The 19,410-nt window shown below is 39.5% G+C and overlaps 1 long non-coding RNA gene across 2 annotated transcripts in view; it reads left to right on the forward strand.

Moving 5' to 3' along the window:
• The window catches only part of LOC104851410, a 148,829-nt gene that overhangs the window by 44,153 nt on the left and 85,266 nt on the right, over positions 1–19,410 (forward strand). For both annotated transcript variants that reach the window (XR_002024851.2, XR_004518771.1), the window contains exon 3: positions 13,377–13,539. This is a non-coding gene — a long non-coding RNA (uncharacterized LOC104851410). The remainder of the gene's footprint in view (positions 1–13,376; positions 13,540–19,410) is intronic.

Below are 19,410 nucleotides of genomic sequence, written 5' to 3' on the forward strand. Positions count from 1 at the left end.
TTTTTGGCCAAAGAATTGGTAGGCTCAGACTTGTGGGTGCCACAGAAAACCTTGAGTCCATTTAAGACATTCATAGTGGTACCCAGGAGGATAAGGCAGGAGGATCACTACAAGCTTGAGGCCGGCCGAGGTTACATGGTGAGAACCTTGAAAGCTTCCATAAGAAGATCCCTTGTTTCAGGCTGTCCTTCAGGAAGGTTGACCAGTGTCAGGAGTTCGGGCTTGCTAAATTTTTTCTGATCTGTCCTGAAAGGCCTGTAGTAGTACTATTGTGCTTTAATTCTCAAGTATAAACTCAAGGTTTTCTTCAATTGAAATTTGAGAAAATAGACAAATGTATTTAAAATGCCATCAGCACAGTGGTTAAGCGTCCACTGCTTTTCTCAGTACTCTGGACTCCACCAAGTCCTAATTGATTAATCAGTATGGAATGGTCAAGAGCACCAGCTGTCTCTCTCTACAGACAACACATAAAGTGATTCAGAAAATACTGCCTGTGATGAAATTAACCTTATGTAGATGTGACACATACAGTGAAGAGGCAGATCTGTCGGGAGCCAGAAATCAGTGCAAAGACATAGTAAGTGCAATTATTTTGGGGCAATTCCTTTGGAATAACTAATTTTTTATTAAACAAATTTCTTTCTTATGAATTTTTCTGCCATTCTTTCATTACAACTAGGAACTCTAGAAGAACCCAACTGTAGAGTCTAGTTTTTTTAAAGAAATAAACTTTATTTGTAGGGGCAAATAAGAACCTTGTCTTTATTCTGGGGTTAGTAGGAAATAAGCAGACTCTCCTCTTAGGGTTCACTGAGGCCCATGTAAATACTAGTAATTCAATGATGCAGATGTCTCATTAGGGTTTTGAGTGCTGCTTCTATTATTCAACTGCAGGGATATAAAATGTCTAATTTGTATAGTGCATTTTGTAGTAATGGTCTCAAGCTTATAAACAATACTCTGATTTTTAGAGAAGTGTCTGCCTCTGGCAGTGAGAAGGTCTGAGTGTTGAGCAGCATTTAGTTCTGAGCTTTGAGCAGGGGGTTATGTATGTAGTGATAATTGAAAAAAGCCAAAAGGAGAGAGCAGTAATAAGCATGCTAATAACTTTCACACATCATTAATAAGGACAGCCAGAAGACTTGGAGAGGAGACTGTTTTTGTGGTCTCTCTTGGATGGTTCTTCGATATATTTGACCTTGAATAAATGTCTCCTCATTTCTTCCACTGAAAAGATGAAGACAACCTTCATGACTTACAATCAGTGCTGAAGCATTGGTATCAGTTGGTTTGTTGTTTGGTGCTCTGAATTATTGAATAAGTTCTTCCCTCACTACCAAGTTGCAGCATTTTAATATGAAACAGACTTGGGACAGAAAAAGAGACACAACATAGAAAGGCAGTTTTGGCTACTTATGTATATAGACCCTCTGGGCTGCAAAGAAGTTTCATTATAATCTAATTTTCATAATCATTTTTGCATTTGTACTATGTGCCAGGCAGTATGCTAAACACGTTACAAGGCTGATCTCATTCCTTTGTTTCATTAGCCTGTTGAAAAGAGCCTGATTATGTGCATCTTATGGATGAAGAAAAACACTCTAAGAAGTAATGGGTCCAAAAATTTAAACTTGAGCTAGAATTTCAGCCCTGTTGTGGGGATTTTTAACCTCTATGAAAATCTCTTTCTCGTCTTCCATTCTCACTTTAGAAATGAGACCCTTGGAAGCTGTGAAATATGTTAAGATCCTTGAGAAAATGAGAGGCAAAGCAACTTCAGTACATGTCTTCTGACTTACAGGCAAGTGACTTGCTTCAGCATTACCTGCTACTGCCCCAGGATTCCATCTACTAGAGGACATGGCTGAGATACAGTTGTGCAGTGACACTTACTAAGCGTATATGTTTTACAGTGAAATCTGTCAGGCCCGGAGTGATGCTGCAAATGTGGACCCTTTGGGTATGAAAGAGAGTCAAGTCCCCTTTATCATCATTGAGGATCCTTTTGCTCAATTGTGACTGAAATCAAGACTAGGCAAAGATAAGCTCTTTTAGTGTTAGCAGCTTTGGCCTTTGAATGCTGGTGGTTATTAGCACTTGATGTTAGTCCTCCACTTCCTCATTACTCTCCTGGTAGCTGGAGCCAGTATCCCTGGCTGGTCTTGGGAACTCCTTTTGGCAATTAGAGATGGCAGCTCCCAGAAATTCTCCATTGCTCTACCTCAGTCTCTGGCTTGTAGTGTTATCTGGCTTCAGTGTTATCAGCTTGGGCTCTTGGTCACTTTCAGTGCTAGGGGAATCTGGTGTTCCCAGCAATTAGTGTACCAGCTCAGCCTGTTGTACTAAAGATAGAAGTTACATATAGGCAAAAATATACCATCAGAAAGACATTTCCTTAGGATTTTTGCTGTAGCATAAGGGGGAGCCAGGAATGGGCTGACTCACTGATGGTATAGGGCAGGTTGCTTACGTAGGAAGAAACAGAGGGTCATGGACATGCAGTATCAGATGTTCTGTTTAGTCAGGATAGGGGAGGAGCTCCTCATGGCCTGACTTGGATGGGTGCAGACAGATGAAGTCAACCAGAGAGCCTGCAATGTGGAGTCATTTGGGATGGATCCACAACTGGAGTTTGCTGCAGCCAAAGCAAATGTCTCCCAGAGGTTGTGGGTGGTGGGTGCAGCTTGGTTACTGTGTGCCACTTGGGGCAGCTTTGGGGAAAAAAAAATAAACAAAAAGCACCTCCTGGGGAGTTCTATATCTTTCTCTTTTGTCTCGGTTTCACTGGCCTCTCCTAGGTGTGTCCCTCCTAGGAATAACAGCACAGGAATGAGGCCCATGTCCTGCGGCTGATACATAGATATAACTGTTAGTCTTTAAGTAAAAACTCATCCAGGGGATTTTCGGATGACTTTTGGAGTAAACAAGCAATTTTATTGAAGTAGCTGAGGCAGTTTTATTCTACAGCCCCCCAGTGCATTTATTTAGCAGATTTCTGTGTCTTCTATCGGAATAGAAATTCCTCTTGTGTTAGTCAGATTTGCATTGCCGTTGCTAAATACCTGAAAAAAACCAACTTATACGAGGGAAGGACTAATTTGGCTCATGTTGCAGAGGTTTCAGTTCATGGTTGGCTTGCTCTCATGCACAAACATCATCCGGGAGGGTGTGACAGGGAAAGCTTTTCATATTTTTTTTTCCTCACTGAGTTTATTGGTACATTTTAGGGATACAGCACAGTTACATTCATCACTCGGTTCTTGTACCTTTACACGACAGGTCATGGTTCTCATTTTTTCCCCTTGTCCCTGCCCTCCCTTCACACCTCCTTCCTCCCCCTTTACAAACACTTCATTTCCATTTCTTCATTTTCTCATATTTTTTTCTTTTCCCTTATTAGCTTTCCCCTACCCTTCCCACTTTCCCTATACCTTTAGCCCCTTTCTTACTATTTCACATTGTCCATTATCTCTTTAGGATCTTATGTACTATTATAGTTTATTCTCACCAGAGAAACTATTTGGTATTTATACATGTGTGCCTTATTTATTTCACTTAGGAGTATATCCTCAATATGTATCCATTTTCCTGTGAATGAATCTAATTTCTCATTCTTTATGGCTGAGTAGTATTCCATTTTATAGAAAAACCACATCATCTTTATCCAGTTTCCACCTGATGGGCACATGGGCTGTTTCCAAGTTTTAGCTACTACAAACTGTGCTGCTATAAACACAGGTGCACATATATCACTGTGATATGATTCTTTTACTTCTTTTGGAAAGATACCCAGCAGGGGGATGGCTGGGTCAAATGGAACCTCTAGTCCCAGCTCTTTGAGGTATCTCCATATTGACTTCCATAGTGGTTGCACCAGTCTGCACTCCCACCAACAATGGAGAAGGGTTCCTTTATCCCCACAACCGCGCCAACATTTGTTATTATGTGATTTCTTGATAGCAGCCATTCTTTGTGGGGTGAGGTGGAATCTCAGTGTTGTTTTCATCTGCATCTCTCGAATGACCAGTGATGTGGAGCTGCTTTTACTTCTTTGTCTGAGAAATGTCTGTTCATTTCAGATTCCCATTTTTGAATTGGGTGTTTATTTTTTGGGGGGGTTGATTGTTTTGAGTTCTTTATATATTCTACATAATAGTCCTTTGTCTGAGGAGCAGCTGGTAAAAATTTTTTTGCCACATTGTAGGTTGTCTCTTCATTCTGTTGATGGTTTCTTTTGCAGTGCAGAAGCTTTTTAATAAGATGACATCCCACTTGTTGATTCTTTGTGCTAGTTCCCGTGCTACTGAGGATTTGTTCATAAAATCTTTTCCTATGCCAATGTCTTCCAGAGTTCTGCCTAACTTACCTTCAGCAAGTTTAGTGTTTCTGTTTTAATATTTATGTCTTTAATCCACTTGGATTTTAATTTAGTGCGTGGTGAAAGATAAGGGTCCTGTTTTAAACTTTGGCAGGTTAAGATCCAGTTTTTCTAACACCATTTATTAAAGAGGCTATCTTTCCTCCAGTGGGGATGGTCAGCTCCTTTGTCAAAGATGAGGTAGCTGAGTACATCTGGATTTCTTTTTGTGTCTTCCAATCTGTTCCACTGATCCTCCAGTCTGTTTTTTGCCAGTACCATGCTGTTTTTATCACAGTGGCTTTAGTTTCAATTTGGGAATTGTTATACCCGCTACCATGTCTCTGTTACCTGGGATTGCTTTTGCTATTCTAGGTCTCTTCTGGTTCCAAATGAATTTTTGGATTCCTTTTTCTAGTTCTGTGAAATATAGTGTTGAAATTTCATTTGGCATTGCATTGAATCTGTATAGCAGTTTTGGTGGTATGGCCATTTTCACTATGTTGATTCTTCCTACCCAGGAGCAGGGGATATCTTTCCATTTTCTTATATCCTCTTCGATTTCTTTTTTCAGAGTGATATAGTTTTCAGTGTAGAGATCTTTTGCTTCTTTTATTAGATTGATTCTTAGATACTTCATTTTTTTGGATGCTATTGTGAAAGGAATTGTTTCCCTAGTTTCTCTCTCAGTGAGTCTGTTATTTGTGTACAAGAAAGCTATTGATTTTTGGGTGTTGACCTTGTATCCAGCTACTCTCCTAAAAGTGTTAATTAAGTCTAGCAATCTCTTGGTGGAGTTTTTTTGGTCTTCAATGTAGAGTATCATATCATCAGCAAATAATGACAATTTAACTTCTTCCTTTCCTCTATTGCTTTAATTTCTTTCTCTTGTCTAATTACTATAGTTTCCAGAACTATATCAAAGAGGAGTGGTGATAGTGGGCATCCTTGTCTTGTTCCTGATTTTAACGTGAAAGTTTTCAGTTTTTGGCCATTTAATATGATGTTGGCTGTTGGTTTTTCATAGATAGCCTTTATTAAGTTGACATATAGACAAGCTATTCCAATTTTTTGCAGGGTTTTTATCATGAATGGGTGTTGAATTTTGTCAAATGCTTTTTCTGCATCTATCAAGAGGATCATGTGGTTTTTGTCCTTGACTTTGTTAATATAGTGTATTACATTTATTGACTTAGGTTTGTTGAACCATCCTTGCATCCCTGGAATAAATCCGACTTGGTCAGGATGTATGATCTTCTTGATGATCCTCTGTATTCTGTTTGCTAGTATCTTATTAAGGATTTTTGCATCTATATTCATTAAGGAGATTGGCCTGTAGTTCTCTTTTTTAGTTGCATCTTTCCCTGGTTTGGGAATCAAAGTGATACTTGCTTCCAGGAATGGATTCAGAAGTATTGCTTCCCTTTCAATTTCATTGAAAAGCCTGAAGAGTAAAGGCAGTAGTTCTTCTCTAAATATCTTGTAAAATTTAGCAGTGAATCCATCAGGGACTGGGCTTTTCTTTGTTGGTAAATTTTTCATTACATTTTCAATTTCACTGACTGTAATTGGGATATTTAAATTGTTTTTATCTTCTTTGTTCAACTTTGGTAATTCATAAGTATCTAAAAATCTGTCCATTTCTTCTGTGTTTTCCAATTTATTTTTAGAGTACAGGTTCTCAAAGTAGGTATTCATGATCTTCTTGATTTCTTTTGGATCTGTTGTGACTTAGCCTTTTTCATTCCTGATTGCATGGATCTGAGCCTTTTCATTCCTTTTTTTGATAAGGTTATCTAAGGGTTTATTGATTTTATTTATTCTTTCAAAAAAACAACTCTTTGATTCATTTATTTTTTGCATCATTTTCTTAGTTTCCATTGCATTGCTTTCTGCTCTAATCTTTACAATTTCCTCTCTTGTTCGAGCTTTGGGTTTTTCTTGCTCTTGTTTTTCTAGGAGTCTAAGATTCATCATTAGATTGTTTATTTGAGCTCGCTCTGTTTTCCTAGTGTGGACATTCAATGCTATGAATTTTCTGCATAGAACTGCTTTCATTGGTCCCACAGATTCGTGTATATTGTACTGGCATTTTCATTTATTTGTAAAAACTAATTTCTTCTTTATTTTCCTCTGTGATCCATTGATTGTTCAGGAGAGTGTTGTTCAATTTCCATGTGTTTGTGAAGTTCCTATGGTTTCTCATGCTCTTGATCACCAACTTGATTGCACTATGATCTGATAATATACAGGGGATAACTTCGATTCTTTTGCATTTATTCAGACCTGTTGTGTGAGCTAGTATGTGGTCTATCTTGGAGAATAACCCATGTGCAGCAAAAAAGAATGTGTATTCTGATTTTGTGGGGTGGAATACTCTATAGATGACTATTAAGTCCATGCACTCAAAAGCTTGGTTGAGTTCTATTATTTCATTGTTGATTTTCTGCCTATCTGATCTGTCTATTTGTGAAAGTGGGGTATTTAGATCCCCCACTACAATTGTATTAGTGCTTATTTAGTTTTTCATGTTATTTAATATTTGTTTTATATAGTTGGGGGCATTAATATTTGGTGCATATATGTTTATGATTGTCATCTCTTCCTCTTGAATTATTCCCTTTACAAGGATGTAGTGGCCTTTTTTGTCTCTTAATGAGTTTTGGTTTGAAATTTACTTTGTCTGCAAATAAGATTGCTAACCCTGCTTTTTTCTGGGCTCCTGTCACATGGAGAATTGTTTTCCATCCTTTCAATTTCAGTCTATGGGCTTCTTTTTGCCCTAGATGTGTTTCTTGTATACAATATATTGTTGGATTTTGCTTCTTAATCCATTGTGCCAGTCTGTTTCTCTTGATCAGTAAATTGAGGCCATTTACATTGATGATCATAACAGATATGTACTGGCTTATTATTGTCATGTTATAGTCCTTTTGTTGACTCTTTTTACTTTTTCCCCCTGTCCTTTTAGTTTCTTGCCTTGCCTATTTGATTTGGTCTGTTGGGCCTCATGGTGTTGTGACATTCATTGTCTTTTTTAGGATATTTTTTAGAATTCCTTGTAGTGCTGGTTTGTTGTTTATGAAGTTTCTCAGGTGTTCTTTGTTATGGAAGTATCTTATTTCTCTGTCTGTTTTGAAAGAGAGTTTTGCAGGACACATCAGTATAGGTTGGAGGTTGTTTTCTTTTAGGACTTGAAATACCTCACTCCAGGCTCTCCTTGACCTGGGGGTTTGTGTTGAAAAGTCTGCTGTGATTCTGGTGGGTTTTCCTTTACATGTGATTTGTTTCTTTTCTCTTACTGCTTATAGTATTTTGTTCTTCTGTTGGATTTCTGGGGTCTTGATTATTATTTGTCTAGGTGTAGATTTTTTTTGGAGTCCTATATGCCTCACTTATCTGCATGTCTAATTCTTCCCTTCTGTTTGGGAAGTTTTCTGTCATTGATTCTGTGAACAGCTTTTTTAAGTCATTTGTATTTTCTCTTGCTACTTCATGGATTCCTATCAGTCTTATGTAATTCTTCTTTACATCATCTTGGAGCTGTTGGATCGATTTCTCATGCTCCCTGTCTGTTTTTAAGAGACCTCTCTTTTCATGGTCACTGACTGCAATCCTATCTTCTATACCTGAGATTCTATCTTTGCAGTCTTTTATTCTGTTGTGAACACTTTCAATAGAGTTTTTAATCTCCTGGGTATCTGTTTGAATCTGTTATATGGATTCCATTTCTTTCCTCTGTGGGGCATTCATTGTTTCCATTTCTTTCTTATGCTGGGCCTTCATGGCTTCTATCATGGTCCTGAGCTCATCTATTTTTCTGTCAGTTTCTGTTCTAGAGTCTCTAATCATGACTTCCATTTTGCTCCCTATCTCTATGGTTATCTGGGAAATTATTTCTGTTTTGAATTTTTCTAGAGCCTGATTGATTTGTTTTGTTACTTCCTGTGCTATGAGTTCAGGGTGTCGTGGTGGTTCACTATCAGACTTTTCATCCTCCTTTGCCCTCCTGTTTGCTATTGGTGAACTGGAAGTCTGTCTTTGTGTCTTGCTTAAGTGTTTTCTAATTTTTATTTTTGTTGTTGGGTTGTCCTTGGTTTAATTTATGGATTATTAATTAAATCTTCCAGCTATATTTGTGCTTTGGCTTTTGAGTCTGTAATAGCTCACAGACATTTTCATTTTCATAATATCAGAGGGGAAGGCTGTTCATTTTATGGCACGTGAGAAGCAGAGACACAGAGCACCTTACAGAGCCAGAGAGGAGGAGGCTGGGGATAAGATGCAGTCCCAGGGCCACACCCCATGGCCCACTCCCTTCAGTGAGGCCACCTTCTTCATTTGCAGTAGCTGCTAATAACAGTGTCATCAAATCATGATCTTGTGAATGGATTAATCCACAGATGAAGTTAGAGTCCTCAAACACAATCATCGTCCCAAAGCTCCGCCTCTGAATACACATGACATATGACGGACACTTCCAATCCAAATCATAACACCTGCAGACTGGATTCCTCACTGATGAAGAAAGCTTCATTCATTTGGAAATGAGACTGCACTGTGCTCTATCTCCTCTCATTCAAAAAGTTTAATAGTGAAAATCATCCTTAAATCTCCCTTTCTAATTTATTTCAGTATTCTCTTTTTATTATCATTTTTAACATTCTCTTTTCATGCGTTTCTCCTACCATTTGACTTCTGTTCTGCATTACTTCTAGATCTGCAAACACTGCCTTAAATGCATGGTAAGTTGATTTTTGCAAAATTAATGATTGTCCTTTATGGCAGTATCTGTATCTTCATAGAATACAACTAATGGCATAGCTATATTTTATTTCTACCAGCAAATTTCTACTAGTAAGTTCAAGAGTTGGATGATTGCATCAAACAGACACTGTATGTGTGTGTGTATGTGTGTGTGTGAGAATAACAGTTAAGAATTAATCTAGATCATCTAGTTTAGATCTGGTGTGATGTTGATGTTGGGTGAATCATTTAGCCTTTATTTGCCTCAGTTTGTTCATGTGTAAAATGGGAAGAGTCAATAGCACCTATCTCACAGTGTTTCAGTGACAATTAATGGAGTTTGTACACAAGGATTGTTTGGAACAGTGTCTGGCCCCGAGTAAGGAGGACATAACTGATTACTGTTATATAATAGTACAAGTTCTTGATATTCTCACTATAATCCTCACAACTCAGCTCTAGATCAGCACTTTCTAATACAAACATGTAGATCATATGTGCCATTTAAAATTTCCTAGCAGCCACAGGTTAAAAAAAAAGACCACATGAGATTAATTGGAACACTGCCTATTTAATCCAGTATATCAAATACTTCAATATGCCATTGATATAAAAATCATGAGCAATTATACACTGTTGTACTGTGTCTGAAATCTGGTGTGTATGTTACTTGCAGCACATCTCAGTTTGGAGTGGCCATTGGTAGGTGCTCAGTGGCCACATGTGGCTGTGGCTGCTGTCCTGGACAGTGCAGAACCAGACCTTCAGACATGAAGATGAGAATTTCGACATAGTATTGCTTTTGTCATGGACAGCTTATGCAATTATGTTGGCAGAGCATTTAGGAGTACTGCTGAGCAAGGAATAGGGTTGGGCTCAGGAAATTTTGAGAGGAGTCTGGAGCTTCTCTCTGGTGCTCCTCCAGCTGCAGTGGATGGCTTTCCTGTCTGGCACACACAGCTCCCAGAATCGGCTTCCCAGCATGGAGCCCACCCAAACAGGCCTTTGGGTTTGAACATTCCTGTGCATTCTGTCTCTGGTTCCCTCAAGACATTAGTGTGATGAAGTTTCAGTCAATTCTTAGTATTTTAGTAGTTATTTTCTAGAAAGTTCCTGCAAACCCTGAATTAGCACATATCGAACCATTTCTCTTTGGGAAAATACAGGATTAGTTTCCTGTAATCTTCTGGTTGTAATATTTTCACCAACAGGTTAGTAGAGTACCTTATTTTATGTTTTTTTTCCACTTAAAGACACTTAAATACATCATTGGTTCTTTAGCATTGAACTAGTTCAATGTCCTATCTGAATGAAGCTTATCTAATATATATACATACATATATATATATATATATATGTATATATATGTGTGTGTGTATGTATATGTATATCTATATCTATCTATCTATATACACATATATCTGTCTGTCTATCTTTCATCATTGTCAGCTTCACATTTCAGCACTATGCTTGGGCTCTTAAACAGTAAAATAACCAACTACAAGCACAAAAATGTTGGAAACATAGCCATAAAAAGGCTTATAAGGACACTAATTTTACAGTACAAAAAATGAAACAAGAAGGCAGAATGTTGTCACATTTGACTAAGTCAGGTGACTCCGTTTTTTTTTGCACTGTAGATTTCTTTCTTTTTTTTTTTTTAATAGGGTTGGCTTTGCAGCACAGGCTGGCCTTAACTCATTGTCAAGCCAGCCTGGCCTCGCACTGGCAGCAGTACTCCTTCCTCAGTCTCCCGAGTACTGGAATTACAGGAGTACACCACCTGCCTGGATTGCACTGTGCATTTCTGTGAATGGTCATGAAAACATTTTACTGAGCAGGCATATCTGTGATTAATGAGGTTTGTCTGTATTGTTTGCTGAAATCTGCATCTTCATAGATGCTTTCAGTGTACACTGGTGGGCATCTAGGGAGCCACTGGGCTCTCCCAAACACCATCCCTTGAATGTTTGTACATGGTGAGCTGCCAACCTGAGGTAGCGCAGCCCAAGGAGGGTGTCTTGGGTTTGGCTGGGTAGTCAGAAGATGGGCCAGCATCCTACTGGGAAAAAGGCAATAGCAAGGGGCCTGTGGAGTGGAATCTGCAGCGCCCCTAGGGAGGCTGTGAGCTTGACAGTGGAGGTGTTCGAGGGAGAGCCGGACATCAGCCATCAGCCGGGAAGGCGTTGAAGAGCCCAGGACACTTGGGTGAAGGGGCTGGGGTGCCCAGAGTTGCTTTTCCTTGGGAGCTGGCTGTGTAGGGTATAAACAGATCATTCTGGGACAACATCACAAGGTTCTGAGTGAAGACAACCTACTGGCTCACACTTCAGCATGCTGCACACACACCGTGACCGATTATGCAAGAGTTTTTTATATTTTCTTGCAGTACTCATCATTAATCAAATTGACTTAGCTTTTCAAATTTGCCAGGATCTTACCCTTTGTCTTTTTTGTCAAACCATTTTTTATTTGAAACAACAGAATACATATATATCTGTTGCAGATGATTTTAATTCCGTCAAGAAAACAATAGCATAGTTAAGATATACAGCAATTCTGTTAGTTAAGTTTACCCACGACACAGAACGCTCCTTAGGATAAAATCTCAAACATTGTAGTTTACTTGTAAAAACAGAGATGTGTTTAGCCTTTTTTTGTGTTACACCATCCCATTTCATGGTATACAGTCATTAACCCTGTTCTTCTTCTTTTTTGGGGGGGTACTGGGGATGGAACTTGGGACCTTGTGCTCGCAAGTCAGGCAGTGGAACCACTGAGCTAAATCCCTGGCCTCCCTGTTTATTCTTTCTACTGCGAGTATTGTCTGGTTACATTGCCAAGCTGGAGCTGTTTCTCCTTTTTATTCTATGTGAATTCAGCCTCATGTCATTGTTTCTTCCCATCTAATTCCAAAGCACTGTTCACAACCCACCTATACAGGAAAATATATTTATATTCTGAGCAAAATTAACAGGTTACAGTGAGTGTATTTCCCACTTTATTGCATCTTTGAAAAGTAGGGAAGGATATAGATGAAGAGTGAAAAAAATAATACCTGGAGTGACATAATATAATGAGAAAACAAATAACCAAGCTGGAAAAGTGTGCTAAGAAATCAGAATCTGAATGAGATAAAAGAACAGTTGATCTCACAGGAGTAGTGAGTGGAATAATGGTTGCTAAAAGCTGAGAAGGATACAAGGAATGGAGAGAGTGTGGTCAAAGGGTTGCAGTTGGATAGAATGCCTCCTAAAACTCTGTGGTACAATAAGGGAAGTGTGGCTGAAAACAGTTAACTGTGTAATAAGTCCTGGATTTACAAACGAGTTTTGTTCTGGGAGAATGTTTGTAAGTTGGATTTGTTCATCAGTCCAACAAAGTGAGTCTTATACACCTCTGACACAAATATACATTGTGAAGCATAAAAAAGCCAAATAAACACAAAAACACTGGAAATAAACTATTTTTACTTTTGTAGTTTGTATTCTTTAGAATTGTGCTAAGGGTTGAACAATTCACATTATAAGAACAAGCAGTGTCTGCCATCTTTTTGCCTCAGTCCAGTCTCTCAGTTACTTTCACTTTTGTTTCCATGATTATTGCTCTGCGCTTCCTAGCAGTCCCCTCCACATCACCACTGCTTTTCCTCTTGCTCTAGACAGCCTGGGCTCTGAGTGAGCTCTGTACTGCTGTGCACTTGCACACTGTGCAGGGAACACCCAGCAGCACAGCTGTGACAGTGTCTGGAAGACGTGGGAGCTACTTTGGTGACCTGTAGTCTACAAATGTCTTACTGTGACACCTGTTTGTATCTGTGAAAGTTTGGAACTTGAATGTTCGTAAGTTGAGGACTTACTGTATGTCAAAATAACTCATAGAGAGTCTTTTGAATGCCCCCAACATAAAGAAATGATAAATATTTGAGGTGACAGATATGCCAATTACTCTGATATGATCATTATATATGGCATATATGTATTGAAATATCACACTGTACCCCATAAATGTGTGTCAAGTAAAATATGGAAAAGGTAAAGTTTAGACAAATTCGTGCAACATAAAGATGGCTGTTTTTATTGGAGGCAATGGTATGAAATAGAGAAAAGTATCCCATAACTCTTAACACTAACAGGCCTCTGTGTCACCTCTTCTGTAGTGCAGTATAAGGTGGTGGCCAGGAAGGAGTGCACTGCAAGCCAGACTGAGGAGTAAATTCCAGGTCCACATTCTTGGCAGAGCAAGTTACTTACCCTTTGTACTACTTTAGTGTTTTTCAGTTGCACATTGGCGTGTGTGGGCGATACATCTACAGTGATGAGCTTCGTATCCGAGGGAGGTGAACGCCCGATTCAAACATGTATTTCTTCATACATTTCTCTGTCATCTTTGGAGTTTCTGGTCTAGTGAGAGGCGCAGACAATCAAATGCAGGTAAGAAGTAAAACCACAGAAGGCTAGGAGAGCTTCAGACAGAGCTATCCTGGTCTGAGAGCCAGGGAAGATTCTCTAAGACACGGGATGAGAAATAAAGGGGCCGATGGGGGTGAGGAGACAGCTGAGCATAGGGAGTGTCCTAACAAGAGGAACTGTGCCCACAGCATCTCTGAGGGAGTGGGGATTGTGAGCTTTCTTGGGGAGCTAATGGTTGAGCATTGTGGTAGGAGCATTAGGAGTTAGCCAGGGAGTTGTGAGAGATGAGCCTGGATAGGTTGGTAGAGATTGCATCACACAGGCCTTCTCCTAAGTGCAGTGGAGAATAATTGCTGGACTTCAGGCTGGGTGGGGACATAAGCTTCTATGATGAGCACAGAATAGAGGGACAAGAGGGCACAGTGGCTCTTGCTGTCCTTCCAGTCATGATGATCATGAGTGTCACGGACATTAGTAAAAGAGAAGAGTGGAGAAATCTGGGGGATATGGAGGAGGTCAAATTGGCAGGGCTTTGTGCTACTCTGGAAATGACAGTTGGAGAAAGGGCTGGTATGAAGCACAAATTCTGATGTCCTGGGTTGGAGACTTAGCATGCAGCGATTCATTGCAACAGGTGCTCCTGGAAAAGTACCAACTTTGAAACGTCATTCTGTCCTTATTCCCATGCAGATGTATTTCACAAATCTTAAACCGGAATGTACATTTTGTCTAAAATCTTATTTGTGCTCATGAAAGAGCAGTAATATTCACATGCATATGCGTATGCAAATGTACATCAAAGTATTAGTTTTGTCATGATTGGTTGACACTAGTTAAAACCTTTAGCTTTATTATAAATTTAATTAATTTGACAATTTTATGTTATTATTATTTCTAAAAATCTGTCTTATCAGCTTCTTTCATAGTTGGGTTTCTAAATGACTGTTAGGTGTCAGTCCTCTGATTAGCATTTATTTTCCTCTCACAGCCTATGGATTGAAGTGATGATCTTTGGAATTAGTATCACATCCAAGGCCTTGAGTCGCCGTCATCCTTCACCTTTGTCACTTCCAAGGGTATTGCATATTCTTGGTTTTGCTTCTGTTGCTCTCTCTCTCTCTGTGTCAGATGTAAACACTCCTGCTCCCTCTAAATCCCCCATTCCTTAGGACCTCCTTGAACCATTAGTACCTCCCTTGAGCTTTTCTGTATCTCTGAGAAAATAGTTTCCAAGCTGCCTGCTTATAGTGTAGTTTACAGAATAGAGACTTGACTTAAAGTTAACTGGCTCCTACCACTCTCTTCCTCTAGAGCGAGTGCTTCTGAACTGTTTTGAACCATCTTCCCTATCAGTAGACACGGTTGAGTGTACCCTCCGACTTGGGCTCCCTGAAAAGCGGATCCTGAGTTGAGGAGTGATCTAAGGTGGGAGGTAAACCAGGCAGGGGTTTAATGGAGTGAGGGATCCACAAGCAGCCGGCTAACTTCTGCTGGGAGAACGTGCCTCACTATCATTACACATGAAGACAAAGATGCCGGGGAGATTGCCCTGTGTCCCCCAAATTCATATGTTGAAAACTGACCCCCAATGTAATGGTATTAGAAGGCCGAGTCTTTGGGGAGTTTTTAGGTACTGAGGGTGAAGCCCTTTGGAATAAGGACTCATATAGCAGAGACCCTAGCACATGCTCTCGGCCTCCTTCAGCCATGTGATGACACAGCGGGGAGTCAACAGCCTGAAACCCAGGAGAAGCCCTCCCAGAGCCTGACCACATCGGCACCTGGGCAAATGTCCAGTCTCCAAAGGTGTGAGAAATAATATACATGGTTTAAGCCATGACAGTTTGTTCTAGCAGCCCATACTAAGACATTTTCCATGGTTTCCAAAGTATTTTGACATTATCCATGGTTGAGGGCTGCTTCAAGGAACATTGGGTCCCAGCCCCTCTCTCCTGGTTTTGTCTGTTCTGCAACTGGACCCAAACCCCCAGCAGTCAGGAAGCTTCAAAGCAGAGAGCTGAAGACACTTAAAGTTGAAAAGGCACTACAGCAGTGTCTCCCACCCTAATATTAATGGTGTCCCAACCCCTGTGTAGTAGACTATTTTCTTATGTCTTAAGTCATATACAAGGATGAAAGCTTCTCTTTCCTCCTTCAAAAACAGGAGGACATGGAAAGAGAATTATCAGAGGATAGTGTTTTAAGCCTCTTTTTAAAAATTAAATGTACTTAGTGTTTCTAGCTAATATATTTTAATAGTTAAACATATTAAAAATCAGAGCCTAGAATTTATAGTGAGTGTGGAAGAAATAAAGTGAAAAAAAAAATGTTCCCAATGCTCTGGAGTCTGGCAGGTTTAAGCCCCAGCAGCAGGAAAGGTTAATAAAATCTTCTTGTGGAATATGGGAAGCATTAACCACCTAGTGGAAAAAGGAGAAATTTCTCATGAACAATGAAATGGAAAGGCTGCTTACTGAAGAACCCGGAATTTGGATGGGATCTTAGTTTAAGAATGTATTTTCTGGAGTCTTAAAAAACCATCAAAAGTCTATTTTATATGAAGCATACCCACTGAGGCAGCCTCCTTTAAGTCTTTCCTAATACTGAAAATAAAACTGGCCCTTTTGTCCTATTTTCCATATGATTGCATTGCACGCTGTCCCTCTGGCTGTTGCTTATTACATCTCTCTTCCCCTGTCCTACTCACTTCCAGCACTGGCTGCTTCTTAAGATGATGTGATTTTTGGATCTGTGGAGCTTGTTAATTTTTAAAGAAATGAATCAGCACTAACAACGCCTGATTTATAAAGCATTAGGTGATTTGTGGCCCACACACATGCAAAGTATTTTGACTTGAGGAAAAGAATACAGATTATTTTATTCACCTGCATAATTCCTATCACCAATAACATTTTGAAGTCAAAGGAGGTAAAGTCTTGGTGGGCTTGTGTTACTTGAAATTACTCCCAAGAACAAAATTGGATCACTCACTGGCTGTTTTTCTGTTTCCAAATCATATTTCCAGCAGAATGCCAGTGGAGTCCAGCAGTTTAATTCATTATTATCCAAAGTCCAAGTGAGTGAAATTTTAATCTCTGCTTCTAACCACTTCATATTGGTTTTATCTGTAATTAACTTAGTGAAAGGAATCTGATGACAGATTATTCCTTGCGCACCAATTACCTAACTTATGAGGTTCTCCAAGGAGTTCAGTTTAACCACTTTCTGCTGGAAAGTGTCATGTGGTAGGGCAGGAATATTAAGTGGGAAGACTAGGTGTTTAAACAAGGAATCCCAAAGGGTGTTATTGGATGAGCCCACAGAGGGAATGTTTGTTCAGGCTTGACTGGTGTGGTTAGGTCTGGGGCAATGTAGTGGTCAAAAGAACATAGGACTGAAACCAAAATTAGCTTCAAAGGAACTTAAATCCTTTACAACCCTCAAAAGCAATGCCTTTAAAGATTCATTTTCTGTCTCCCTTCTCATCTATTGTGAGTATCCCCTGGAGTTGTACCTGAGCTCTTATTTCCAAATATCCTCCACCTGGGAAAATTCTACCCCAAAACCCATACTTTCAGTTCCTGTGATTTTTTTTTCCTTATCAAGTCCTAACGAATCAGTCTGACAAAGATGAGAACTGTTTTGAAAAAGACAAAGGCAGAGTAGGGAAAGCTAGAATCCTTTTTATAGGGTTGAAAGAGCGAGTCAAGGGACCCTCAGAAAATAATCTTTGTGTTTAGTGTACATCGGCCCCCCTCTTACCTGAGAAGGATTTATTCTAAGATTTGAAAAAGATGCCCGGAATCACAGACAGCACTAAGCACTGTATATTATGTTTTAGCCTCCTCAAGCCTACCCATGATGAAGTTTAATTTGTAGAGTAGGCACCGTGAGAGATAAACAACAACAAATAAAAATAGAACAATTATAACAATGCACTGTAATGAAAATTAAGCCTGTGTGGTCTCTTTCTGGTTCAAATATCTTTTTGTACTGTATTTGCCCTTCTTGTGATGGTTACACGACGAGATAAAGTAAGGTTACATCGGCCTTGTGACACAGCATTACCCTGCTATGTAAAGGGTACTTGGACACAAGCACTGTGATACAGTCTTATATGATAACTTGGACAGCTACTGTGGGACTTATAGTGGGTGGCATGGACAGTGTGGATATGTGAGATAAAGGGATGATTCAGGACCTGGGTAGGATGGAGCAGAACACCGTAAGATTTTATCATAGTACTTAGGAATGTGCACAGTTTAAAACTCCATTTAATGGTTTATTTCTGATATTTTCCTTTTGATATTTTTGAGCTCAGTTTACCACAGGGAACTGAAGCTATGGAAAGCAAAACTGTAGTTAGGAAAATTCTTCTTCTGAGAGCACCACGAGGCATTTTATTAATGGCAAATATGATTGACCTTCAGAACATCTTCCACAAGACATGGTGGGGTGTGTCCTATGTATGAGTCTGTCTTTAATGAGTTCTCCCTAAACCCTTTCTGAACTTACTTATATTTAAATTTGTGCTACTCCTGAATTCCTCTATGATAGACAGTTTGAGAATTCTCAGACTTGCTGGGTATCTCTATATTCTTCTGTATTCTAACTCTGATTCTATGTATATATTTCCAGATTTCAGAGATGTTGAGGGGGTCCGAATGTTTGTTTTTCCCCCCACATTCATGTAGTGAGACCCTGAAAAACAGCTTTAGGAGTTGGTACTTTTGGAAAGTGAATAGGCCAGGAATCTGGATCTCTCAGGTAATAGATCAGTGCTCTTATAAAAGGGACCAAAGAGAGCTCTCTTGCTACTTTTGCTATGTGAGGACACAGAAAAAAGATGGGAGTCTGTGACCTGGAGGAGGGCCCTCTCCAGATCCAAACCATGCTGTGCTCTGATCTTTCAGCCTCTAGTACTGTGAGAAATAAATATCTGTTGTTTATAAGCCATGCGGGGTATACTGATTTTTATGATTGCCCGAAGGGACTATGCCAGACTTCATTTGCTCTTTAAATTCTTTCTTTTGGTCTTCATCTTTGAGAAATGCTTCCATTCCCTTAAACATTTTACCTCACCTTCTTTGTATTGCCTGCTTTCCTCTGCAGATAGAGAACATCTGACACTCATAATTTAAAGGAGCAAAGGTTTAACTTGGCTCACAGTTTCAGGAGAGCCAGTCCATGGTTAGTTGGCTTCAAGACAGGAACATCAGGGTAGAAGAGTGTGGCAGAACAAACATGCTTATTTCATGGCTGCCAGGGAGCAGAGAGGGGCAACAGGGCCAGAGAGGAAGGGGAGAGAGATACGATACAGACCCCAAGGTCATGCCTTCAGGACCTACCCAGGCACACCTGGAAGTGTGCTTTACTAAACTTCTGGGCAGTAAAGAAGATGTGGTTTTTTTATATAATGGAATAGTAGTCAGCCATAAAGAATGAGAAATTAGATTTATTCTTAGGAAAATGGATGCATATTGAGGATGTGCTCCTAAGTGAAATAAGTCACACGTGTGTAAATACCGAATCGTTTCTCTGGTGTGAAAAACTATAATAGTACATAAGATCCTAATGAGATCATGGACAATGTGAAATAGGAAGGAAAGGGCTAAAGGTGTAGGGAAAGTGGGAAGGGTAGGGGAAAGGGAATAAGGGAAAAGGAGAAAGTGTGAGATAATGAAAAGATGGAAATAAAGTAAATGTTAATGTAATTTGTAAATGGGGACGGGAAGATGGGGGTGAAGGGAGAACAGGGACAAGGGGAAAAAATGAGAAACAAGACCTGTCATGTAAAGGAACAAGATCCCAGTAATGAATGTAACTGTACTGTATACCTAAAATGTACCAATAGACTCAATAAAAAATAAAACCTTCTGGGCAGATCCCAAG

The sequence above is a fragment of the Fukomys damarensis genome, unplaced genomic scaffold (genome assembly GCF_012274545.1).
Source record: "Fukomys damarensis isolate Sample0158 unplaced genomic scaffold, DMR_v1.0_HiC HiC_scaffold_24, whole genome shotgun sequence".
NCBI lineage: Eukaryota > Metazoa > Chordata > Mammalia > Rodentia > Bathyergidae > Fukomys > Fukomys damarensis.